The following is a 27,614-nucleotide window of genomic DNA, read 5'->3' on the forward strand; positions in this document are numbered from 1 at the left end:
ATGCTCACAGAAGGGGTTTTGAATTCAGAAGCGGTGCCTGGGATAGCAGTGACACTCGCAAGCTCAAGCTGTCACCTTGATGTTGTTGGAGCTGCTGGGCTGTGTCTCGATCTGCAGCAGTCACACTTCTCCTTTTTACTTATTGAGAGATAGCAATAAATTAATTTAGGATTATTAATTAGATTAATTGTAAAACTTACATGAATCACCACCTTCTTTCCCAGTCTATAATCACTTGCCTTCCACGATCAATTAGACAGTGCCAGTCAATATTTTAGCCTTTTTCAATACCAAGGCGGCAATACTATGGTTTGTGCATCGGGCTGGAATAGCATAGACCAAGAAATCATTATTGTCATTGCTTTAATATAGACTGGGAAGAGTGGGGTTCACCTGCTACAACTCGAACTTATGGAAAATGCACCAAGAAAATGGCAAATTAATTCTTTCAGTTGTGGTTTACTGAGCAGAGGAGGCTGCAGGGGTGTGTTTATTTGCTCCCTGGTCAACACGTCCTGTAAAAAGCTCTGCTGCGTCTATGGGTGGGGAGGTCCTGGCTGGGTTTCAACCACTGTAGCCTCAGTTCTGCCCCATTTTTGAATCAAATGTTCTTGTTACAGCTGAGTTCCCTCTCAGCAGAGCTGGCTAAATGGGGAAGAAGCGAAGGAGATTTACACCTGTTCTCCCAATTGGAAAAAATCTGCTATTACTGGTGAAATGTTGAAACTTTAAAAATGCAAGTCAGTTCTTTATTTTGATACTGCATAACTGACTGTACGGATGGGAGAAACAATATAACTAGTAATTGCAGACAAATTCTCTATTTTCTTTAATTGTTTCCGTAACTTGATTTACTTTTGAAATACTCTGTGGATGCTTTGCTTATTTACTGTCTCTTCGTATTGCTATCACTTTTTCTGCCTTGACTGATGAAGCACATTCATAATTTCTTTTCATTTGGTAGGGACAGATACAGTTGCTCTTAATAGCAGCTTGCTTAGAAAAGGAGCTTCTGGCAAAATGGTTAATATCAATTTAAAACAGAGTAAGTGATTTATAGGGAAGAGGCAGAAGTAGTGTGAAACTGAAGAAAACAGCTTATGAACATAATTTCAAGAGCACGGAGGAAAATCTAAGCAGGATGATGTTATTTTGTAGATAGAGAAAGGAAAAGGTTGGGCCAGTAGGTATAGCTAGGGAGATCAGAGAAGCTGTTGGGAACACAGGTACTGAGACCATGTCTTGCCTTAGCTCTCAGGCCATCAAGGCTCCAGTGAAATACCTCCAGAAGAATTTCTAAATGGCTTGAGGACTTCACTTGGCCTTTCATGCTTAACTAGAAGGTGGCACATGGGGTACAGCCGCAGTGCCTGCATAACCCCCAGCTTACCAGCATGTTCACAGATGTGTGCGTTTATCTGTGTGTGTGTTGGGATGGCAGGGGAATACAGCTCAATTTCCATGGCATCATGAGAGGATGCTGCTAACCTGGTCTTCTTCAGCATCCCTTTGCTTCCCTTCCATGTTGCTGCCTTTCTGCACGTCTCAGGCACATGGCGAGCCAACCCTTTATGCCTTGGAGATGTTCCTCCCACCTCCCGCTTCTGTAGCAAGCCAAAAATACTTGCTAGCTTTCTCTCCTTTGCTGCATCCAGGGATCTAGCCAGGTGTGTTTCTTGCTCAGCTGTGCACCTGGTTCTCCTCTTCTTGCCCACCTACTGCAATAACATTTCTTCCTCCCATGGAGCTGTTGGACACCTGTGCTCAGCTACAGCCCATAGCTACTGTCCTCCTTTGCCTATGCTCATTGAAAAGGAGGCTGTAACAGCTGTTTTAATTTCCTCAGGTCTAGCTTCACCTTACTGCCTCTCAGCTCCAAGGACTCTTACCTAAATCTAAACTAACCAGTTTTTGGCCAAGACTCGAGACCTATTTTGTATCTTATTTCCCATATGCTCTTTGTAATGCTTTGTCTCTGGACAATTTTTGCCTTTAATTTTGCAGTGAAAATAACCTAAACTGGCTGAAATAACTATTTCAAAGATGACTTGTTGATTGTAAGGCAAAGCTAGGGCCTGCCTTATATAGATGTTTCCTAAGCGTTTTCTTCAGGAATCATCAGCCCAAAAGCGGGTCTCAGAGGAGGGTCATGGATGAGAGTTATCAACAGAGGTTTTTATGAAACACGAGACTTGCACTCAAATTTCAGTTCAGATAAAACATGCCAATTGAAGTGTATCTTTCCCTTGTCACTTCTGCAGAGAGAGATTTTATTAACACCAATTGCATGGAAACAAGGGTTGGCCGCAGTGCCCTCATGTAGATAAAAAGACATTAATGCACTTAGGCTGTGACAGCAAAGAGCAGCTGGTTTTATTTTATGTTCCTTTTGACTCCAGTGGGAGTTTTGCATGAGCAGTGCAGGACTTTGGGGCTGAGTTCAATGACAGATCTCTCTAGCAAAAATATCCAGCAGAAAGGCTGTGAAGGAGCAGCCCGTGGCACATATTATCAGTGGCAAAATCTCAAGTGGCCCCAGCTACATGATAGCATGGGTAAGTTGTGAGGACCTCAGGGTCGCTGGAAATGGATGAGGGATGCTGGGTCTAAGGATAGACAGATGATCACAGGCAAATCCTGCCCAGATGCCTGCCAAACTGTGGTGGCTGGACACTGGCATACCTTCTGTCAAAGGGCTGGGAGTGTGCATGGGGTTATTCCTACCGCTCACCTACTAGAGCTCGAGCCACAGTCATGGTTTGTGTATCCTGGTCTTCTCTTGCCAACAGATTCATTTTTCACTATCTCAAATTACTGTCGGAGCTGGAGATGAGCTTTAGCCTGACCCAAGCAATGGATATGGAAAGCTTTGGGAAAGGACTGTCCTTGACATGGGAATGCACATCCACATCCCGGTCCAGAGTCCTGCATCCATTGCGGTTTCTCTCACAGGGTCCCTGAGCAGAAGGACTGTGGCTCTTGCACAGGGTACAAGGCAGGAAAGCACATTTCCCAGCCCCGCAATCCTGTCCTCAACACAGTGCGGTGCTGCTGAGGCTTCCTCCATTGCAAGCTCAATCACAAGCCTCATCTCGTATTATGGGACAGCATTGTTAAAAAGGCTGAGGTTTTAAAGCTCTGCTGCACGCATTGCTCCTGCCTGGTGTAGCCAGCTGTGATGATGGATGTATCTCTCAGTCCTCGGCAGGAATTGTACAGCACCTCATGACTGCAGTGCCCGATCGATTAGTACATCTCCTTCAATCAAGCAGACTATTTTGCACAAGCCTGAAGCTGGCTTCCCGACACGTGGGCTCCAACCTGCCTGTGCATTTTGTTTGCAGTGTGTGGACCACCTCCCTGCTGAAGAGGGTGGGAGTTGCTTCTGGAAACACTTTCTCCTTCTAGGTCATCTAATTTGAAACTTTGTAATAAATAGGCTGCTCGACATTTTTTGATATAAAGGTCAACATCCTCTGATAGACTGAAGGATTTTAAGATAAGTGGAGGAAATGGCATTGGTAGGCTGATTTTGATAATGATACTAATCTTGTATCTGATCTTTGATAATGATACTAACCCCATCAGTGTACTGCTCATACCTCTGAAAATGTGGCTGGTATCTTTTTTGGCAGAACCAATGCCTATTAGCACAGAGTAGCTTTACTGGAGACTTTAACTTGTGTAAGAGCTGCCACACAGAATGCAGAAAAGGAAGCTTGAATTTTTTTTAGGAAAAAATCAATCAGAGCATGTATTTTTGTCTAAATAAGTGCCAGGGATGTGGGTTTAGACCTTCTCAGGCTCAATAACACCAGGACCTTGTTCTCCAAGGCTGGATGCTCACTGTTAAAAGCAAGGCTGTGGCATGGCAGGGAACAAATGCGGTAAGCTTTCCTCCCTAGAGCTGCTCACACCAGTCTGGCTGTGGTTGTGTTTCTGTGGAGGCGAGCATGGTCCCTGCTGTCCCCATCTCAGAGCCACGCTGCAGGGCTCAGCTGGCCTGGGAAGGGGTCTGACTCCAGGAGACAAATGGGAGCCTAAGCACTGGAAACCATTTTCTCTTGGATGTTTCTCCTCTGCATCTCATTGAAGTGAAGGTCTGCTCTCATTTACCCCGGTACAAAGCAAGGGTGTCTCTTTGGATTTACACCAGTATAACAGATGGAAGACTGTGGTCCATAGTACTGAACTGGTGATGGCAGCACAATTCCTGCAGCAATCTTTTGAGAGCTTTTTGAGCCCGGTATAGGAAGAAGGTCTACCTCTGTAGACCCTGACAGTAGCTATGTCAGCATGTGGTTGCACAGCACACACAGGGCTGATGTCCAGAGAGAAATGTCCAGATCACACAGTATGTTTGGAATTCCTTAGAGGACTCTCCCAGCAGAGCTCTGCAACACCCAAGGATTTCTGGGGAGATCAGAGCTGGTACAGTTTGGTTTCCAGTGTATTGGTGCCCTGCGTGTTTTGCTGTCTCTTGTGAATGCTACTTAAAATTTTCTCAAGTTAGGGTGATACATGGTCCTCTAAATGGTCCTCTGGTTTCTAATGTGATATAGGGCATCAATTTTCAGGTAGTCTTAGAGCCAGGTAACTTGCAGTTTGCTTGTGTTCTCTCTAAACACCTGGGTTGGTTTTTTTTGTCAAGAGCTCCATGTATGGCGTTCTCGGAACTCGGCTTATGTGGGTCTGCTTTCTCCTCTGCAAAATTTGTGTCTCTGTGGATTGTCATATGCCTCCCGTGGTCCCAACAGCCTTTATTCTCTTGGCCTATGATCTGTCACAGGCATGCACTGAAAGCTGATTAACATCTCTCATCAGGTGGATCAGTTATTGCTCTGTATCTGGCTCAAGCCAAGGAGCTGTAGATGTTGGATTTCTTTGATAAGGTGCCAAAGTGATATTCTGAGCCAAGGCACTGACTAAATGCTTCTCCCATCTCCCACCGTGGTAGACTCCCAAAATCCAGTAGAAGCAACTTATTTCTATTACTTAGCCGCTTGCTACCAGGAATTATCTGCCCTAGCAGAAGACAGTTTGCTTTCTTTGTGTTTGTAAGGCTCTTGCTATTGCTTGCTCCCTGTAGAGAGAAGTATAAAACTCCTTCCAGGTGACATTTGCAGAAAAAAAAATCAATTGTTTATCAACATCCCTGCAATCAATAAATGCAGTGATAGGTGCAACTGTCTCTATTGGAGCTGAACCTTGATTGCTAAGTAGCCAGCTTTTTTGCTAAAGCCACCTGCGTCTGAAGCTTGGCCGTTTCTGTGGGGCCAAAGCATGGAGTTGGTCTCGGAGCACGAGTCCTTGGAGGAGTAGAGTTGCCTTGTGCTGTCCTGAGCCCTTCCCTTCCTTGGGACGGTGGTGCTTATTGCTCTGTGCTTATTCAGTATGATCTGTTGTTCTCTGCTGTCTAATGGAGAGCGCTCTGGAGCTGCTTGCACACATGTGATCAGTTAGCAGCCAGGGAGGTATCTGGTCTCTGGATATTTCTACACCAAGCCACAGTTTCACAGTGAAAAGGTGAACCACAGGACAAGATCCTCACCCCAGAAGAATTCACCACCTATTTTGAAGTCTTAAGTGAAGTAGTGTCTGCTTGTCCATCTTCTCTAAGCCCCTAGACTCTCCTCCCTTTTCCCGAAGTACCCCAATGCCTGTATTACATTTTGCTCCCTGATTCTCTTGGCATGCTGGGCTTGGTGCTTGAGAAGATGGGCATGGAGGAGGACCTCTTACAAGGTTTGGGTGTTCCTGCTATGGGTGTTGATGAACTTGCTTTCAGCATGCTGCATGGGTAGTGCATCTCCAGATGCCTCCTCCTTCTGTCTGTGCTACCTCTACCCAGCTGGTGCTGGCTGATGGGCACAGAGCTGCTCCCTTTGCCTGGGACACCTGCAGTCTTTCCCTCTTGCTTGAAGCTGTTACTTGGTATCTCATTAAATGAGGGAATTTAAAGATGGCCCTATTTGCACAGGGTTCCTCAGCCTGAGCTTTCCCACCTAACCAACTTCAAGGTCTCCTAGGGACTGCCATGTGGCCAAGATACCCCCTCACAAAAAATACAGCTAGGAGTGGAAGAGTTAACATCAGCAGCTCACAGACACGCTGGAGAGTTACATCATGTTGCTGTGGAAACTAACTTTCTGAAACCACAGTGATGTATGGTAAAGCTTTGGGTCAGCGGGTAATAAATTCTGTTTAAAAAGTGATTTTTTCCCCATCTGCTGATGTAAACATCATTAAGAGAAATGACGGCTGAGAGATGGATTTCTTTTTATATCAATTTTCAGACAAAGAAAATAATTTTTTTTATAATAAAAAAGTTGCTGGAAATCAGAGAGTGCTATAAATAATAAAATAAAGAAAAAGCACCGGTGATGGAACAGAAATTTTCCCTGGTGATTGGTTTACAGCTTTCTGTGATTTAATGGGAACTTGCAGTTGCCTGTGGGAAGCTGCAGCAAAGCCCTAGACGGGCTCCGTAAGCCAGTGCTTTGCAAATTGTAGCCTGAATCTCAAACTTTGAGGACTTCAGACCATCATTGTCCTACAAGTCCTCTGTCATCTGCATTTTCTTGGCCTGCCCATTGCCATTGAGGGGACATGTTTCTGACCTACCTGCCCTGGGTCCAGGCCTGCCATGATGCCATTGGGATGCTCAGTAAGACGTGTGGGTTTGGGGGTTTGTTTTTCACCCTTCAGGACCCAGCAGGGTCTGGAGTGAGGCAGTAAAATGAGCTCAGTTTATACAAAGCAGTGTGATGGTCCCAGCTAACTGTAAGTGTGCTACTGGGAATGCAGACAAAGGTGTCACCATGATTAATGGGGTAATTAAGAAACAATTAATGTGCTTTAGAGCATGGCTATACCTTTTATCCCAGCCATCTACTCAGCACTGATCCACTTTCTCTGACAACCAGGGTTCAGAGCAGCTTGGGCTGATGGAGGTGATGCTTCCAGATCTTCTACTTGATGCCACCAAGAGCACCCTGTGCAACTCTGCATTAGCACAGCAGGGAGTCTGCTTCAGAGGGAAGGGAAGGCAATTTGGGGTTTTTTCACTAATTGATGGGATTTAAAATGATTCAGTGCAATGCCCTTGAAAAGAGTGCTCTGAAATGTCCTTCTTTGGCAGCTTCTGCATTCACATCCCCAAACACTCTGAAAGCTGGCCCATGTGTAGATACCCCACCTGGCATCACAAATTCACATTTCCCTGACCTACAGCATTTCTCTCAGCTTGTCTTTCTGCCTCTTTGCCTACATTTTTACATGCCCTCCAGCAGTCCGTGTTAGCCCGGTTCTTCATCGTGCCTGGGAGGGTTCTCTCAATCATATTAAAGCCCATCAAGGTGTTATGCTGATGTCTAGAGGTAGGCAAGAAGTGTATTTTCCATTTCATGGCAAAATTCTGGTGTTTAATTTAAATATATTTTTTTGTTCTGAAATATCCCTGTGAAACCATTAAAAAATTGTTTTCATATTTTGAGTCAATTTTGGCATTTAAAAGCAATTGGAATAGAGAAACTTCTAAGCAAAAAGTTTTTTTAGACTGAAAATCAAAGTATTCTATGCCCTCAAAATAATGAAACATGATGTTTTGATGTTATCAAAACACTCTGGTCATTTTTTCATTTGGAAACAAGAATGTGTTGATATTGACATGCCCAGGTGAGTTGTTTCTTTTGCAAGAAATCAACATTGTTCTGATCAAAAATCCCCAAGTAGCTCTGGTAAGAGCAGCCAAACCTTGCCCACATGTGTAATGCCATCCTTTTCACTCCTCAGCCTCAAGGCTTGTACTCTATGAGCAATCTAAAGGCTGTTAATTAGCCAGTGTAGCTACTTCATAGACAGAGAGGGAATACAATAGCAAGAAAATAATAATTCTTCAATTGTGAGTGATGGGGTAGCCACAAAGGGCAACCAGGGCTTGCTGAAGCACCAAAGTATCTTAGAGGATATGAATGTTATAATGCAGTGTAATAAAAAAAAGAAATTAATGTGATAAAAAATGTTGACCAGGTCAACAAGCGGCAAAAGATACCACAGCTCTGACACAGCAGAGATGGGAAATTTGCACTTTGTCGTAGACTAATGGAAACATTAGCAGGAATGAAAGTTCACTGGTTGCTTTTAAAAAGCAGAGGAGAGGAAAAATGGATGTGTGAGATTGCAAGAAACCTCATCCCTGAAGGTCAACACACATGTGTCCTTGAGCTCGGTGTTTTGGGATCTTAAGTGATTTAAGTTGCCTCTGTTTATGAAGACCAGGAGCATCGCTGGGGAGCTGCCTGTGCACCACTGCAATGGCTGCTCCTCAGCACTCCCCTTCCTCCTCCGCAGGAGAGGTGCTTGCTCAGGAAAACACTTGTCTCGAGCCCTTGGCTGAATTTGCTGCGGCTTGGACATGGTCACAAATGCGGAGACCAGGTTGACCCACGTTGACTCCTCAAACTGCCTGCCCTTGTAAAGTGCACCCATAACCTTTTGTTTCTCAGGCCGAGCCTGGCATGTGGATATTTTAAAGGCCACTTTTAGCCTGCCTATCTGCCAACACAGCTTGTCTACTGTAACCAACCCATTCATGTCATCATTTACTGCTCCTCCAATATTTGTGTCAGCTGTGATCTTTGCTGGCAGCAAGCTCATGTTTTCCCTTCCAGATCATGGAGAAAAATCTCCAACAGCATTAGGCTGAGAGCAGAGCTTTCCCTGGACCCTGCCTGAGCTCCCGGTTCCCTCCAGAGCCAGAGAAAGGCATCGGTGGCCTCCTCTGCTTCGGAGGGGTTAAGATTTCAAGTCAAACTCCCCAGTTATTTTACCTCCTTTTTGTCCACCCAGCAGAATTACAGGACGTGCACTGGGGAAATTGTCTGAGCTGTGGTCTTAGCTTGACAGCAGCGTCGAGAAGGCAAATGATCTTTCTGTCAATGTAGTGAAGGCCATCGCATGCTATTGATTTTTTTAATATTTTTTTTTTTTTTTTAAGCAGAACACTCCGTTCAAAGCACTGCAAACCACTGCTTTAAATATTAATGCTTTTCCCCACTGCTTCCCCCTCTGCCCCCATCTTCTCCTGTTCTGCCGCGTATGCCCCAGAGTGCCGGACAGCTGGAAGATGTTCCCACCAAATGATTAGCAGGTTGAGGACAGTGCATAAAACACTCAGCAGTGCCCCTTTAACGTGGAAGCATTTGACTTTTATTGCCAGTGCTGAAAGCACCTACAAACGTAGATTTAGCATCAGCCTCCAGGCTTAAGATACAGCTGTTATATTTTTCTTTCTTCCTTTAATTTTTTTTCTCTCCTTTGCACTAATGTAATGCTTATTTAGGAACTGCAGCCATCTGTGTCTGCTATGGATGGCACTGTTAAATTTACTATTGCTTTCTGTCCCCTGGTTTGATGAGACTCCCAGTGCATAGAAAATTTCCCAGGCCAGCAGAGAGTTTCTTTGATTGCTTTTTTGATAACCTCCAAAAGAGATTGTTCATAGTGCTCTTTCTCTGCCAGAAAAAGGTGGTCAGCCAGAGAGCTGAGGATCCTGCCTTATGTTGGGTTAACAAGGTGAGTTTAATGAAGAGCCAGCCAGAAAAAAAAGTTGATGAAATTAGAGGTGGTGGCTTTATCTGCAAATGAAAAGGGAGGGAAGGAGGAAGGGCTGGGACCGGAGCCCTTCCCGTTCCTCCAAGCAGCTTGCGGTTAACGGTGAGACAGTTCACGTGGGAACTGGGACAGTTGCAGTACTCCAGGGAATTTTTTTTTAGTGTTTTTCAAGTGGAATAATTCTGTCTCGACAGATGGACAGGGACCTATCCCAAGTCAGCAATCTGGTGGGAGGCTGTGGCACAGCTCTGTTCCAGCCAGGCAGAGCGAGGACGGGTATGTGGCTTCGCCATCAGGCACTTGGCTATTTTTGTCAGGCGAGGCAGAAGTTGATTTCTTCCTGTTTTGTCACCGAGTTGTTCACAAATGGCTCGTGTTCACCCTTGTGAGGAAAGGTAAACCTTAAAAATATCTATGAAGAGAAGTAAAAATCTCTCTCATTTGGGCAAAGCCCTGTAGAGGGAGCTGCTGTAGACAGACTCCCCCATCCTACAAGTTATTTACCTTTTAATTCTCCTCTCTTTGATTTTGTTTAGAGTTTTCTCTGTCATCTGCTCCTTTAAACTCTCCTCCATGGGAACCATAGCTCCTCTTTGCACCCTAGGGCCTCTACCCTGCTGATTGCCCTCTTAATGGGAAGGTTAATAACAAGTTTAACTGAAAATACCTTTCTATCTTACGGAGAATCATAGGACCCAGGCATTAGGTGATGGAGCGGCTACTTTATGGTTTATAGGGGCTGAGGAAATGGGTCGTGTCTGACCACAAACCCTTTGGCTGCATCTGTTTGGGTACCCAGGACCGTTCCTTGGCCCCTGTCCGTACTCCTCCTCCAAAGTAGGCTGTCTGTCTGCAGGCTGTCTATTTGAAATGGCCTTGTCATCTCCCAGGATGGAATAAGACATTGTTCGAAATGGTGATAATTGGCCTGGTTCAAAACCATGACAGGGACTGCTGCAGTCATGAGATGGTGGAGTTGGTCAAGTTCCAGATGTCAGGGAAGTTGGTTTAGTTTTCTAGGATGCCTGAAGGTCCCTGTGTGCCTGAAGGTCCCTGTGTACCTGAAGTCACAGACTCACTGGAAGCTCGTTAGCTGCTACCAAGACTTCTACTGATGCCTCTCCATCCTTAGAATCCAGGCAGTCAAGAGCACATGATCATGCCTTGCATGCTCAGAACCAGTCTCTGGGATGTGCTGCCAGCATCCCGCAGAGTCCACGGCACATTCAGCTCCCTGAGCTGGCGGCGTGGATTAGTACCTGCAATGCTTAAGGCACACACACACTCCCCACTAACACTTGAGAGCCTTGCAATATGGTTTTGCAGCTGTCAGCGTGATGAATGGATGTTATGTTTTATTTCCTGCTTTATCAAATACTAATTATGTATATGATAATTTGAAGTATCATGGTTACTTTTGGCTCATTTGTTTTTCACTCTATAGAGACATAACAGGGGGTATTTCTACCAGCCCCCCCCCCCCTTCTTGAAATTCTGCTTTAATTGCTTCTCTTTGGCTTTTGCTTAAGGTTTTCTACTCCAAGTGGGTCAGTGTATTGATCCTGCACTTTGATAAGGTCAGCAGAGATCAGCTGTGACGTTTCGAAGAGATTTGCTCCTCCCCTAATGGGCTTAGTCATCAAAGAGTTTTACAGGGGACAGGGGAGAGATTGAATTTAAACTCTTACATGTGTTTATCTAGGCAGTCCTGCAAGGCTCTGAATAGTGATATCACTTGAGAGACTAGAGCATCCGATGTACGGGTTATGAACTCTGCATATCATACTGACCATCGTAACAAAACTTCATTGAACCTCCGTGTCTATGACCCACGTTACAGCAGATGCTGTCCAGGTAACTGGGTGAGGTGGCACTAACTGATCCCAAAGGGTGCAGAAAAAGGTGACCCCCACTTTTGACACATCTGCAAACCCTGGGCTGTGCCTCCAGCATGGTGGCTCCAGCTGCAGCTAATCTCTGATGATTCAGAAGAAGGTGAGAAAAAAAAAAAGAAATAGCAAGCAACATCTGTCTGGCCAAACGAGCCTGGAAGAGGAAAACAAATAAATGAATTCCTTCCTTATGTCTGCAGGCAACCAGCTGAGGTCTTGGGGAATGAGATTGGACTGCAGCTACTGGCTTAATGAGGAGCTCCAAGGCTGAGCAGCAGATAATGCAGAATTTCCTGTTCTTGTCATGGCCGAGGGGAGAAGGAAGGGAGCAGGGGCACGGAGATATGCCCTGCACCATTCAGCCCTGCTCCCTCTGAGCCTAGGGTTTGGACTTTCTCCCAGGAGCTGGATTAAAGCCTAGCTGTTCAAAAGTTATCTACTGCTAGGCTAACGATGTCAAACGAGGAGGATCCACACCCTTGAGAGGTCCTCCAGTGTTCAGTTTCCCTCCCTGCTGGGAAATTGCACTGTATTTTGGGATTTATCTGACCTGAACTTCCAGGCATTGAATCTTGTCATGTTGTTGTCAAAAGCCTGGGAAGTCCCCTGCAACCCAGGATATCTCCATGTTTGAGATGTCTAGACATCTTGTGATTTCTTAAGCAACTCTTTGACAAACTGAACAAGCTAAGTTATAAGTCAAGAATTATGAGTTTTTCCAGCTCTCAGCCATGTGTCTGGCCTCCATTTGAATGCTTTCCGGTATCTCCCCTCCTTTCATGGACACCAAGGGTTGGGGCACAGTCTGTGGGGGAGCGGGTGGTGAGGGAAAGCTGGTAGCACAAGCTGGTTGGACATGGTTGAATCTTCAGCAGCTTTGTTGTCACCCCCGAGTCCTGCTTGGCCAGTCCCCGAGGCAGTGCCTTCACAGGGTCAAGCAACTGGTGCTGAGCCCAAACCTACAGCATCCTATGTTAACCTCGTGGTTCAGCAGGCACGCTTGCCTGTAGCCCCACAGCTCTCCTGGAAGGGGATGTGTTGATGTCCCCTGCCTCTGAGTGGCTCATAAGGTTGCTGAAGAAGGGATAGTTGTATTTTCTGCCTGAGACATCCCCACAGCTCCTGGAAAAGCTCTGTAAATGCAGGGCTATGGTATGCTCTACACAAGGGCTCTCTGAGCCTCTATTTAAAATGTTGGAGGGGGTTGTTTTTTCCTTATGGAGTCATGTAAATGTGGGTAAAAGAGGGGCAAAACCGGGGGGGTAAGAGAAGGAGCAAATGCAAATGGCCAGGGAAAGCCTGGTTCCTGTCCCTGCTTGGATGAATATTCACTTACTCCATGGAAAGCATCTTTAATCCTCGCTGCAGTCAATGCTTTCTGAGGTAATCTCTCACATTGTAAGTAGCTGTAATTTGCATTCCTGGTTCCCAGAGGTGTTATCTTGCATTTGGTTGCATCAGAATGCATTTTTCCACAGTAATATACCTAGGTGATGAGCAGCTTCTGGTCAAGGGACCACGTATAGCTGAACAAAACAGCCTGCATGTTATGTCATCCACTTCAACCACATATGAATGTTTATCCTCTTGAATCCATGCTTGGTCACACAGATCAAGGGGCCCTGATAGGATAGGGTGACAAAAATGTATTTAGTGGCTCTATAACGGGCCATGAATCCTGCCCCTTGTATCTGATCTTGTTTAGCCTACTCTGTAACCTGCCCTGTTCTCATCATTACTTATTGCATGACCTCTCTTTCTGCTGTCTATAAATGTTCCCAGCAAAGAGTATCACTCCAGCAAATGGTGGCTAAAATGCCGAATGATGTGGACAGGGAGCAGAGCATTGGCATTGATCTAAGCTGCCTGGAAGTCCCTGCTGATGCCAGAGCAAAAGCTTTTGGACTAGGAAGTGAGGCCATAAAGTTTTCAGGATATCCCAGGCAATGGCAGAGCAATTCAATCAGGCTCTCTTATCAGATTCTCTTTGTCTCACTTATCTTTCCCTTCTCTTCTCCATCAGGGTAGGAAATGCCTTTAAATGGTTGGTTGCACATTGCTACAACGGGCAGCTGCAGCCTTTAGCAGAGTAAGCAGATATAAGACTATGAGTTAACTTTAAAAATTCAGCTGCTTAATGAAACATCTGACCTCCAGGTCCTCCCCAGCTCCAGTCCTGCACACCCTCGTGCCTTGGGGCTCACTGTCAGACTCCCTAGGATGGGATAAAACCTGTTTCTTGCCTGTCCTATGCACACAGCCTTCTTGTCCATGGAGGATTTCCAACGTACCAGTCTCTGAAATTCTCCTGGATGCTGCTCATCTTGGAAGCACCAGGGAGACATCTGTCAACAGAGGGAGGCTAAGGGTAGGTGACTTTTTAATAAGTCGCTTTAACTAACTTTTTCTCACCTGGGTTTGAATTATCTCGAGGAACAGAATAGCTTTGGGTATTCTGGCTGTGATCCCAGCCCTAGCCCTGCAAATCCTGTCTAGCTCAGTTAAGGTAGAGCAGTGTGAGAGAGCAGAATCAAGCAGAAGGTCCCCTGCAAGCTGGGATGTCACTGGACCACGCAGGCAGATTAGGTTTTGTGCCATACTTGGGTTAATGCTTTGCAAACACTACTTCCAGATAAGAAGCAATATCTCCAATAATGTTTAAATAAGTTTAAAGACTGGGGATGAGATCCTTAGGCCTTGGAGTGGATGGAGCAGGACAGTGGAGTCCTCAGAAGTCAATTTGAGATACATAGCTGCCTTGTTTCTGTTTCTGTCTGGGGTATTGTGTGAGTTAGAGCAGTGACAGGGCTCCCACAGTTAAGAGTTTGAGGTACCTCGGTATCACCGAGCTGAAGGGTGCAGCATGGGCTGTGATGGTACCCTGAGTCCCATCAAGAACCTTCCCACGTGCTCCTGGATGCTGTGGCATGGTGCGGGCTGCATTGGCTGTGGAGCTGCAGTGAACAAGGTGCAGGATGGGGCTTGAAATGCCTTGGGAAACTGCTTTGCTAAATGTGGCTTGGGGCTCAGCATCGATGGGACTGTTGACATCTCCCTGCCAAAAAATATCTGCAAGCAGGCAGCTGAGATCACCCTCTTTTCCCCTCCTTTTCTTTCACTCTACTGCTCCCGTTAAGCTCTCTTCACTGCACTCACCCTAATGGTCCCTCTCTTGGTTTACGTCCTTCAAACTCTTCCCTTTAAACACTTAGTCATCACTTAGCTAAACTACTATATACAAATATAGCTCTTTTGATCTTCCTACGTAAATCAATACCTCCTGCCCTTTAATCTTTGTAGTGGCTTTCTCTGAGCTCTCTCCAGTTTACTATCTGTCTTTGAAAGTGAGTTGTCTTTTGGGCCTGATTCTCCACAATTTCAACTTTCCTGAAGCCCCAATACCTGTCCACAACAGGAATACATGGTGGCTCCTTGCCACCTCCATTTATCTTCAAGAGGTACAAAGTGTTATGTACAGAGCATCTCTTGTCCCCTTGGACTGGTGTAGCTCTTCACAAGCAGCCTCAGCCTGTGCTGGAAGTGAACTGTGATGCAGCCCAAGCTTGTGTTCCCAAGGCAGGTCTTACAGGACACTGAAAGCCAAGGCACAAGCCAGCCTCAACGCTGCTGTGCCATTTTGGGGTAAAGGACAGTTGTCCCACTTGGGTTATGGAAAGGAATTTATGCAGTAATTGGTGGCTGTAGAGGTGAATCCCATGTTCTCTGCAACAATACAGCAAATATGTGACATAGGTACAAACAAGCCCAAGGTGAGTGAAGGAAAATGAGCTGCAAGTAGCAGCTATTTGTCCCTTCAGAGTGGGTAATGTGGGTATCCCTTCCCGAGTGAGGCAGCTAACCCTACCTGGCTGCTGCTGGGGCATCTTCATCCATGGTCGGTGGGGTTAGATTGCAGGCTCAGCAGGAAGCCAGACCTGGGACATCCATCCAAGGCGCACGTGGGGTGAGAGGCACTTGTCATTGCTGCAGCAGGGAAGGATTGCCTCTTGTCAGCTGCTTGTCTGGAGCCATGGGAGCACCAGGAGTGTCCTGCTGATGTACAGTGGGAGGTAACCTTGTGCCTTGATTTAATGCAGGTGTCAGACACTGAGCCCAGCTCACACTTTATCCCAAGTGTTTAGCCTGTTGGTTATGTTACATTTGGTAAATAAAACTGTCAGTGAAATGGTCTTCAGCATGTGACCGTGGCTTTAGGGCAAGAATTAAAGCTCTCTGTAGGGCTTGAAGAGACCATTGTGCAATTCCTCCCCCTCTCCTTGCCCTAACTGTTACCTCCAGTTACCCTGGGACCATTCCACCCCTGGACTGGGAACACTGGGAAAGTCATTTAAAGCCATTACAGTAAAAAGCCTTTTTTCTTCCCTTTCAAATGAAAGGTTTATAATAGTAATAAACCCCTTATTTTAGCATCTCGTTATGGGTCAAATAAAAGCTGGTCAGAGCATGAGACAGAGAATCTCACCACTCCGCTCATCCCCACTGGATAAATGTAGTAGTGCTGCCATGGGCCATATAGCTTAATTAGTCACTATCCTCTGCTGTTCCTAAAAGGGAAAGGAAAAAAAAAAAAAACCAACCAACTTTGCAAAGCCTAGGCAGGCTGTCTGTGTCATATTTCCTGTGTTCTTAGAGGTGTTAATGAATTCATTAATCACTTAATGGCAAGGAGGGTCTTTAGGGACCAGCATTGCAATTTACTGCTCCCAGGAGGCAGACTCTCTCTGTCACTGATCTAAAGTTTCAGCTCTACTAATTTGTGCCAGCAGAGCCGCTGAGCTTCTGCCTGCAGTCCTCAGAGCGCACACGAACCTTCCAGCATCGTGGCTATGAGGAGCATCGCAGCGGCATACAGAGCGACGGGGGCGTGCATTTGGTGGGTAGGGTCTTGCAATGAATAATGTTCTGGCTCTGAAGTGTTCAGAGGCTGAACAGGGAAAAGGAAACATCTCCCCACCCTTGTGGTTGTGTTGCTTTCATTATTTATTTTTTTTCCACTGGGACAGGCTTCCTGAAAAACTACTGCAGAAGCTCCTCCTTGCAATAGGCTTGGGAGTGCATCACGAGCCTCAGAGCTTTCTTGCTGACTTATAGGAAATATAAGCTATGGCAGTGTGGCTGTATAATCTGGCCTGGGACTGCAGGCTATGCTGTGAAATGAGTCTGTGAATCTTTTCTAATTGAAGAACGTCAGGGTGATGTATTTTGACTGAAACTGTCAGTTAAGATGTGAATTTGAATGTTTGCATTTCTGTTCCGCAGAAAATGTTGATTATTTCAGTCTCTCGCCGTTGTTGCAGGAGAGCGGCTGATGCCAAAGTTCCCTACAAAATGGCTCTTTTGGCTTATTTCTAATCACACGGCAGTTCAGGGAGAGGAGGACGTGAACGTGGACCTCCTCCCTGCTAATTCCCTTCCACCAGCCTGTCATCACTTTGCAATTGCACCTTTTTAAAGGTTTTTTTTCTCCCTGCTTTTCTGTTCTCCCGTATAACTTCTGCTCTGATTTCTTTTTCCATCTTTCCTCTCAGTCTGTTACTTACCCAGATTGAGAGCCAAGGGAAGTGAAGTACATAAGACGAGGGGTAGCAGGGCGGGCAGAGCCCATGGACCATGGCTGTCCTTATGCAGGCATTTGCTCCCCATCCCTGGTACCCTCCTGGGATTCATTCCCTGCAGTCATGTTCTTTGCTGAACAGTTAGCGCAGGGATGCATGAGATGAAAGGTGGGAAAGAAGCTACACATCAGACTGAGAGAGAGGAGAAAGGAGGGAGAGAAAGCAGGAATACAAAACCACTTCATCGTAGAAAACACAAAGGGAGGCAATTTCAATAAGTGCCAGATGGTCAAAATTAACCAGAGACATGTAGAGCCCTACATGTCCAACTGTTTGCTTTGGCAGGGAGCCTTCAGCTTTTTAAATGAGAGTCTCCCAGGCGCCCTCTTCTTCTCCTTGGCTTTCCTCATCCCCTTTGCTCATCCTCTGGACCCCCCTTCTTACTCCACCCTTCTTCTTCTCCCTTTGGTCTCTTCCCTGGCTTCTCATCTCCTACTGCTGCCCGTGATTCACGTCGCACCTCAAATGATGCCTTACGTAAGAGCAAAGGTTGACCCATTCATGGGAACCAGCCTTATTCCACCATGAAGAGGTATCCCTACTCAAGAGCAGGCTTGTTGAACCTGAGAGCTTACTGCATGGCCAGGCAGAGGGCATGCATTCTGCTGGGGTATCGGGATGGTACCTGCCTGGGGCAGCTGCAGGCACGGGAAGAGCACTGCCAATACAAGCCTATAAAATCATTGGAGCACCCCAGCTCTGGGGATGTCCTTCCCATGAGCATTAGCTTCTTCCTCCCCTTCTCGGGGGCTTGGGTCAGCTTTTATTTTTTTGTTTTGGCTGGAAAGCCAGCAGAATCCCTTGCAAGTAGAGGACCCAGCACGTGCCACTTACCGCGGTGGAGCGATGGAGACCTGGCATTGTTAAATTCGAGCACCACCACATGACATGTTGCTCCAGACAATGCAATCAGGAGGGCCCTTGTACGCCACAGGTGGAGAGATCCAGCTAACGACAGGCTCTTTTGTGTGTGCGTGTGCTCTCTGAATTCAAAACATTTATAATTCTAAATTGCCTTCTGCACATTTTACAATAATTATGACTAGTGTTTGCCTTGTTATCTCCACAGTTACTAACAAGAATGCCATCATTATTCCAGTCATTAGCAAAATGGATGTTGTTGTCCGGAGCTGCAGGCTGTGGGACTGCTTTCAGGAGGAGGCTCATGCTCTCCAACCTTGCTTGCTCCATCTTTCTTACAGGGGCATATTGTTGTTCTCAGTAGGGCTGAACCTAAGGGGGAGAAGGAGGAACAGAGATTACGTGGAGAAAAATGGGTTTGAGGGAGCGCTGGTGGGCGTCAAGATTAGCAGCGGTGAGCTCAGGGAAAAGCTGCTAATGGCAACATCAGTAGAAATCAGAGAAAGCAGCCATTTCCCCATGCTCCTTCTGTGTTTGCTGTGTCTTAGGTCTGTTCCTGGCACTACAGTCTGATACCTCTCCCTTTAAGTCCATGTTGCTTGGACTTGAAGAGATGCTTTTGCTCTGATGATGGAGATACGCAGATGAAGGGGAAAAGGCTGGAATTAAGCCCTCAGCTGCTGTCAGGTGAGTCCAGCAATGTGCAGTCCCATTGCCTGCACTGTGGCACCCATATCCTCAGCATTTGGAAGCCCCAGAAGAGATTCTGGACCCACTGGGTCTCCCTTGATAAACAAAAAAAGACAGGTCGGGTAGGTTATATTTTTCAATAAGAGTATTTTTTTCTGTGGCCTCCTTCTCAAAATTTGGCAACCCTGAAACATTTGGAAATCCATTTAGATTTCCCTCATTTCAGGGGGAGGGATATGGGAGGGAAATTGTACCCCCCCAAAAAATCCTGGTGTAGCTTGATGCCTTCTGTTTCATGTCCTAATGAAAATGTTGAACTTCGTATTTCAACTCTTGCATACATTTTTCTTGAAATCTTACCAAACTGTTTACAGACGCTTGGTGGCCAAATGAAGCATTTTGTTTAAGTAAGTTGCGTAATAGGCTTCATTCAAACCCAAACGATTGTTTTTCTCATTTTAGCAGAAAGGAAATAAAAAAGATATTTCTTAAGTTTCCTTCAGTTTTTGAAATCTTGGGGGAACCAGGACTGTTAAGTATCTATCTCACTATGAGACTCCAGAGGGAAGGTCTTATTGGCTTGGAGTTTAAAGACAATATGCACAAACACAAAGGCAAGTAACAAGCAAGGTTTGTTTGCGGGGTTTTTTTCCCCAGATATCCATCTTTTGCACCACAGTGCAAAAATTGCCACATTCACCCATGGTTCTTTCTCACAAGGCTTGGTTTCTCAGTGTTTAAAACCTACTTTTACATCTTTGCAGGACAACCACATCCTCAGTACTTTTTAACTACAGAATCACATTGGTTGTCCTTGTTTTTTATAGGAAGCTAGGGAAAAATTCTTTATGGGCATATTTTCCTCCTTTCTGAATGCAAATTATTAATTCAAGGGAAGATGTATAATTGTTTCCTGATATTAGGTATTTTTAGGTGTGCTCACATCTGAATGCTAGCAAGCAGGCCTTTTTCCATTACACTTTGGAAAGAAAAACAAATTTCAGTGGGATTGTATTTGTTGAATACTGATTAAAGTAATTAAATGGAATTCAGAGTTTACATGGGAACTAAGGTATAAAATGTGACTTACTGAGTTAAACTATTTCCTGTATCTTAGAAGACTATCACCAGATTAAATTGTAACTATGATAAAATACAACTTGTAACGCAGATGATAGAATAATGTTCCTTATAATAAAAAAGGAATTTTTTGTGTTCTACCAAACTTGGAATACAGCAGAAGTAGTAATATACACATATAATGAATGACCCAAATCTGCTACAAAACAAGTCATCTGTGTGTATATTGAATTATCCCAATGTGTGATATTTAAAAGTTATTAAGGGTCTTCTTCAAGTCTTAAGTAAAGTCAAAAGAAAAGGTGATCTGTGATTTCTGTGGAAGTGAGCTTGTCCCCAGAGATGATGCTACAGAGACAAAATTAGGACAGTTTAGGTGATTCCATAGGCCAGATTCACAAAGGTGCCTAATTCTGCATCCAGGCCTTCAAGTTCTTCTGGTTTGTGACATTTGGAGGAGAAGATCTTGTTCCTCAGGAGTTGTGGTTCCCATCAAGAAAACCTGTCCTGCCCTGTTCCACCTCTCCTCCTTTCAATGTGTGTAACCTAAAGTGGGTTACCAAGCTTCATAGCTTGATTTCAGCATGCTGTTGATATACAGCCCTATGCTATTAACTCATATGAACCCTGATCCCACAGATACCTTGACCACGGTGCCTAGACATCAGGCATCTTTTGGTGGCTGAAACTCAGATTAAGATCGTGACAATGTTGGGAGGCGGGGAAAAGAGGGAAACTGTGGATTACATCTGCAGCTTTGAATGAGGGCTAAGTTCATTATAGGCTGCACCATAGAAAGGAGGATTGGTTAGAGTGAAGGCAGCAAACTGGAGTTTTGTGACCAAAAGTGTGCCTTTTCATGTGGGCCTGAGCAGCCTTTTCTGAGAAAGACCGTGCTATTGCTCTGACTTTATTATGCTGTCTTTGGGCCATTTTAGTTCACTGGTACCTGGAGGTCACACGAGAAGTGGGCCTTGAGCAATATGCTCACAGAGGGGCAGGTTTACATTGACAGCTTGCAATGCTGCATCTCCATGAGCCAAACTAGAGGCCTGTGTTCACTTTAAACCATCCAGCTCTGTACATTTACCTTGCATAGCTATGATCTCCCACTGCAGTGCAGGGTTTAGAGTGAGTCTGGATGCTAGTGAAGAGCAGGCAAGGAGCTGTGCTTGAACATTTACTCTGGAAGAACAAAGGAGGGCTGGTGGCCAGTTTATCATCACCTCAATATGGTCAGCTGTTGCTGAAGGAAGCATGCAGAGCTTCAGCCTTCTCAGAAAGTCCTTCACCGCTTGGCTGTTGCAAAAGAGGGCAGCGGTTTGAATTGTGGTAGGCTCCGGGCTTCTACAAAATGAGCTGCAATGCTCTAATGATGCATTTCAGTCTTCAGAAAGCTCTAACTGATCTTTGATGCAATAAGCCCAACTCCTGAATCGGATAAAGCTATCTATTAATCTGATAATCTATCTTGGTTGATAACCCCAAGTGCTTGGAAGGAGACAAGACTACTATTTATTGGCAGCATTTGTCTGTATTAGAGACCCTCCAATGCTGTCCTGCATGTCCTCTGGCATGCAGCCCATGGCCCATGGCCCAGGAACATCTGAGCAGTCCCTCTGAAGGAGGTTGGACTTGGTGACTTCAGCGTCCTGTGCCAACCCAGGATCTTACTGCTCCCACTAAAGCACTGGTAGTAGCATTTCAGTGACCAGACACCCAGGTCCCGTCATATTGGACTCTCCAGCCACCGCTGGTCAGAGACACTGCTAGGGAATTATGCTTAATTCAACAAGATAAAGAGTGCAGGAGAAGCAGAGAGATTAAAACTAGGGCTGAGTAGCTGGGAGTTGCTGTTGCTCTTGTTTATGCTGAGTTTCTCCATGGGAGATGTTCTTCAGTTTGTCTCAGCATGCCAAGAGTCCTTAAAGTGAGAGGCTGCGGTTTACAGAGTCAACAGATTTAAGCAGACTACGAATATTAATTATTAATTACTTTTGGAGAGTGCTATACATTAGATTGGTGAAGTAGTTAACAGCTCTGCCTCCTCCTCCCCGCAGACATGCTTTTGCTGTCAGATTTCTCGCCCCGACTAAGACCCCAGTGCTAGAATTAGGCCAGAAACTATTTTCCAGTCGAGTGGCTTTTAATGGGCTCTCCAGACTTGTTCTTTGCATCCTGTGAGTGACTAGATATGTGGAGAGGAGAGACAGTGGGATTGATTCATACTGTAAGAAGTATTAGAGTTTTAACTAAGTGGGCCTTAGTGTTGTTGGAGGTCTCCAGAAGCACCCACTAATTACCCACAACATAGGGCAGGGCTCTGCTCTGGAGAAGCCCATTTGCAGGACTCCTGAGGGGAGCTGTATTTCTGATGAAACGTAGAGTAGTGGTCTTTTTCAGATCATCTCTTGTAGAGAGAGCATCTTACCAGGGGCTCAGTGTGTTTTTGGGAGTCCCTCATCTACCTCAGCTATGGCAGAATGAATGAAGTGGTGTTTTATGTAATGAGCGTGATGATTTGGAGATGGTGGCATATTCCGTCTCTCTGCAGATGTTAAGGAGGTGTTTGAGTGTCACTTACAGCTTTTAAAGCCATTAAGGTACTGCTTCCTTCCCAGCATGTTCTTCTCTGTATGACGCAGCATGTCTTGATTGGGGCACGTGCTCCGTTAAGGTCACCTACACCTTCTTGTGATCTGAAGTTTTGCCTATGTGAAGGGACTTGCCATGGGAGAGGAGTGCCATGAGGGAAGCCACTTTGGGATGACACTTGGGGGGCAGTGTCCTCTGCTGATCTAATCCAGCATAGCTCTGCCAGCTTTAGGTGTATGTCTGAGTCTAAAATTAGAAGTAAGCCAACAGCAAGCTTTGAGTCCTCCCTGGTGGCCTCCATAGCCGTGTGAGGAGCTCAGTCCTGCTTCCCAGTTCTGTCTTCCTTCACCCACGCATCTCAGAGCAGTGGCCTGGCCATGGAGCTGGAGGCTGAGCAAAGCTCTGCAGGTGGGAGCCAAGCAAAGGATGAGCCACGAGCCTCTGGGGAAATCCAGCTCCCCATTAACTCCAGCTCTTGAACTGTCTGGGTTTCTCCACCTCCCGGGATGAGTGCCTGGCATGGCAATTTGGGATAAAGCACAGTCCTAATTATGGAAATCACTCAAGCAGCAACAAAAAGGGCAGCGGAGAGGAGGCGCGGGAGCTCCTTCTGCAAGAGGAAGGAATATTGTGATCTGTTAGCAGCTGACTTGTTTCCAAACACCTAGCACGCTTTGTTCGTGCACTGTATTAAATAGCCTACAGAATTTAATTCCTCTGGGAAAAAACCCCAAACAAAACAACCTCCCCACCCCCAAAGTCCAGCAATGTTGTAATTGGGCTGTGACAAAGCTGAATGTCTCCTGACTGGGGAGGGGGATGGTTGGTTGTAATTCTGCATCGTAAGAGAGACACGGTGCGATCCTCTGTCTAGGCAGACAGTTTGGCAGGGAAAGTCACAGCTGGGTGATTCCAGCTCCCCCAAGCTGGGGCTTTTAGAGTGAAAATGCAGACAGATCCGCAGCAATAGTGGACAGAACTATCATAATTTATTTTTAATGCCATGCTGTCTTTAACTGTGCAATTTCCTCTGGGGTGTTTGCTTTGAGATTGCGAGATAATTACATCTCAGAAACCAGGGTAATTACAGTTAACAGCCTGAAAAAGTGAAGGCCCCCATTCCCCCCCCCCCCCCCCCCCCCCCCCCCCCCCCCCCCCCGTTTTTTCCACCAGTGTTCCTTGTGACCGCCCCTTCATGTCACAGCAGCACCAGCGAGGAAGTCGGTTTGGCACAGTGCTGGGACGTTCCCTTCCTGTTCTCGCCCCACAGAGATGATGCCCCATTGATTTGTGTTGGGTGGGGACATGGCAACCCCTGCCAGGACTGTGATGGAGAACTTGATAGTGGGAAGGTCATCACTGGTGCCGAGGGGAGGAGAAGGCGGTGCTGGTGGGGAGGACCGGGAGAGGTTGGTGCCGTGGTCAGTCTATCAGTGCCCTCTGTTGGGTGGACCAGCCCACTCAGCAAGTTGCTCTGTTGAAGAAGGATGCTTCCTTCAGCCAAGTGGGAAAAAATCCTGAATTTTCCACGCCTCACCATACATGATCTAGGTCCAGCATTGTGCATACGTGCAGTTAGCTAGGGAGCAAGTTTTCTCCCTCCAGCTGTCATGCCTTAGTCCATCCATTCCCATTATCACCTTCAATTACATGCAGGACACGAAGTGCATGTTGGCAAGCCCTTGGGCTGGGGTTGAGGTCAGGAGCCTATCGCCAGGCTTGTCCCTGCCTTCCTCTGTACCACGCTGAAAGATGCTTCCTCCTCCTGCCCTTGCACTGTTTTTTCTCCATTTAACACAGGCATTTATTTTTAGTGATGGTGGTGTTGTAATTGTGGTGAACTATGGCTTTTACAGGATAGTTAATACCTTTATTAGTCCAAATGGGGGAAAAAAACCCAACAAAAAAATCAAGCCCAAACCTGACAAGTGTGTGGGCTTGGAGTCTCGTGAGACAAGAGCAGTGTTTGAATCCAAGATGTGTCCTTGTTTCTGTCTCTATCAGCTGGTCTAATAAAAGCTCCTAATGTTTCCTACAGGCCTTGCTGCCTTTATTTATGAGTTTGGTCAGGGACCAGGAGCCCACTCGGCTGTCAGAAACACGAATGGGTGGGAGGGATGCTAATTTTAATGGGAACACAGTGAGGCAGAGCAGTCAGAGCTCCATAGGAAACAGGAATGTGTTTTCCCCAGAAGCCCAGGGGTGGCAGGTTGTGGTCCAGGTCCTCATGGTGTTTCTGCAGGGCTTGGCTCTCTTTGCTCAGGCTGAACTGACGCCGCACAGCTCCAGCACACTAACTGCAATGCTCGACACAGCCCATGATCCTTCGGAAATAACTCTGAAAGCTTAAAAGGCTCATCCTGCCTTGAACGTCGCCTCGCTCTATCACAATGTGGTTGCCAGGCTCCGTAGAGAATGACAGCAAGAGCTTCAAAGTAATGCAACCCCCACCCCATCCTCCAGCAGCCTCAGATGCTGTCTGGCAGTGTATGCATACGCTTGCTATTCGTGTTTTTACACGATCTGGAAGATTGGACCCTAATTCTTGCAGTCTTGAAAAATAATTCATTTTCTCTTCTGGGATTCCAGATCGGGAATTAATTTAATGATTTTTTTTCCTTGCCCATTGTTTGTTTTTAATGATTAAGGTGATAGTTATAAATTGTTATCAAGTTCTGGTAGAAATGTGATCCCTGGGAACTTTTTTTACACTGAATAAAATAACAGTGAGATTGATTTAGCAAAGCTGGTTGAGTTGCTGTGTCTTCAAAGATTATCTTGGTTCTGCATGAAGGGCCAGATTTTTGAGAAGTATTTAGGCCTAACTGAAATCAGGTGCTTAAGCACCTTCAAAATAAGAGAAGCTTCTGTCTGTAGGGTGTGATAGTATTGTGTGTTAAATCAGCCAGTGTATTAGACCTTACTTTTTTGTCTGGATAATTTTTCCAGGTGGATCGTTTCCTCTGGCAAACCGCTGAGCTGGCACAGAGTGATTATTTTATGAAAAAAATCCTTTCTCCGCTGGAAACAGACCGTTTCCCTGGAGGTCACTGGGGCTTGCGAGGGTTGATGCTTGGCCAGTGACATCTCCGTGGGGTGCTCGGTACGGTGGTATTTCGGTACAACCCAGTATGGGGCCCATGACTTTGCAGGGAGGCAGAGCCTGTGGGGTTGCCTTGGCTCGTTTTGCTTTCCTCTCCTTCTACTTAGTGTTTGCTGATCTACAAAGCATTTACTCCTGGCAATTATTCTGATGAGGCAGGGTGTTATTTGAAAGCTGCAAACGGAGGTTTCTGGGGAAATGTCTTCAAAGGATGATCTTCTTCCGATGGAGGTTGTAATTGTTTAATGATTTTCTATATGGATTTCCATGTGGGCTGCTACAGGACAGCCAGAGCCAGTTCATCAGCAGAGAGCTGCTTGTGCTTTGCCCTCTCTTCCCACAGTGCTTGGTGACTGGTCAGCTGGCTTCTGTGCATTATCGTAGTCTTTTGATTTATATTTCCCTTGGTTTTTACTGTTTTTTGTCAGACCCAAACTTCAAACTTGTCACATTTTTTTCCAATTAAATCAGCTGACCATGCACAAGTGTGTTGTCTCTCCCAGCACACCTTGCCTCTCTGGCATCCTTAGTCTGCACGGCTGCGGTAATGCTGCTTTAACAACCGAAACAGGGTTGGGGCAGGACCTCTGAGCCATCAAGTCCTGCTGTTTGCTACTGCAGCCGATGAAGCATCTTGTTTCTCTCCTAGGCTGAAAAAACCCTTCATATTGCGTTGGCTTTTCCCCTAATTGTTTGGACAGCAAGATGCCTTATTCTAGTTTCTCACCTAAATTTATTCATGGGTGATTTATGACCTTTTGCTGATGTTGTCCTTTCACCTTAAATAGCACTTTCTCTTCCTTCATGTTAAACCTCCTGATACATGGAGAGAGAACAGTTTTATCACCTCTCTACCTTCATTTCCTCAGACTAACAAGTCAGGCTCTTGTAGCAGCAGACTCTTGTAAAAAGGCCACCTTTGCTCTGATGGTCCAGATAGCCTTCCTCTGAGCCAGTTCCAGTCTGAGCTTGTTATCCTTGACCCCAATTTTGGGTGACAACGATTGCACAGCGCTTCACATGCAGTCGCACCAGATTCTGTACAGTGACCCTTTGCCCCCCCAAAGCGCATACTGATGCTTATGAAGACCCAATATTTATGTGGGGCTTCTGCAACACGCAAGACCACTGTGTTTGAGGAATGGGATTTTAAAAGGTTTGATCCCTTTCTCAATGAAATCACAGTCAAAATTCCCATTGATTGCTAAGGTGTGTGTCCAGGACTTAATAAGTCTTGTTGCTCAGTGCCAGAAGTGGTGAACTCTTCTTGACATGATAAATCACATGCCAAAGGTGTTGATGTGTCTGACGGAGAGCCGAAGGGAGCAGGAGCTCAAAGCAGATGATGGCAGTGAAGGGCCGGGGATGGGTCCCCTCCTCCTTCCCCCTTTGCTTTGGTCAAGGAGGAAAGAGCATATAAATATCATTAAATAATTTTGAAAGAGAAAAAACGAGGCAAAATTGTACCCTTGGCTCCCTGATGGATGGGAGCAGAGCTTGTGCAAGGCTGAGAAGGACTCCAGAGGCCTGGATCTTGAGCAGACAGAGAGATTTTGGACACAGCCAGCCTTGTGGTCCACATCTGAGATGTTTGACTCCTTTTACCCAGGTGGCAACAGAGGGTGTGGGTGATCAGGAGAGGTGCAGGAGGATCCTCCTTTCCAGCCATCGCATATGGTGTTGGGAACTGCAGTTGAGTCCCGAGGCTGGCCAGAGATCAACCAGAGATCCTGCCCAATGGAAACAGAATCCTTCTGTTTCCTGATCTAACACAAAGCAGATGTAAAGGTCTAGCTGAGATCAGGAAATCTTTTGTGTGCGAGGTGGAGGCAAATGGTGACTCTGCATGCTGTCAGCCTAAGAAGCCCGTGCAGAGGGAAAATCAGGTACCTCTGGGGCAGGAAAGACCTGGCTCTGCAGGGGAGGGGGCACTATGCCTGCTGTAAAGTATAACCTGACTTTCTGGAGTGGTCCCAAGTTAAATAATGCCTGTGGCATGGCCTACATCTTCTACAGGGTCAGGGGGATGCTGTGCCTGATTCTGCCTTGCCTCCATCATCTCCAGCTCTGTGCCGCGGAGGTCCCTTCTGCGAGCAGCTGCCTCCCGCGTCGCGGCACTGCAAGTTGCTAAACAAAGCAAGA

The sequence above is a fragment of the Aquila chrysaetos genome, chromosome 10 (genome assembly GCF_900496995.4).
Source record: "Aquila chrysaetos chrysaetos chromosome 10, bAquChr1.4, whole genome shotgun sequence".
In the NCBI taxonomy this organism is placed as follows: Eukaryota; Metazoa; Chordata; class Aves; order Accipitriformes; family Accipitridae; genus Aquila; species Aquila chrysaetos.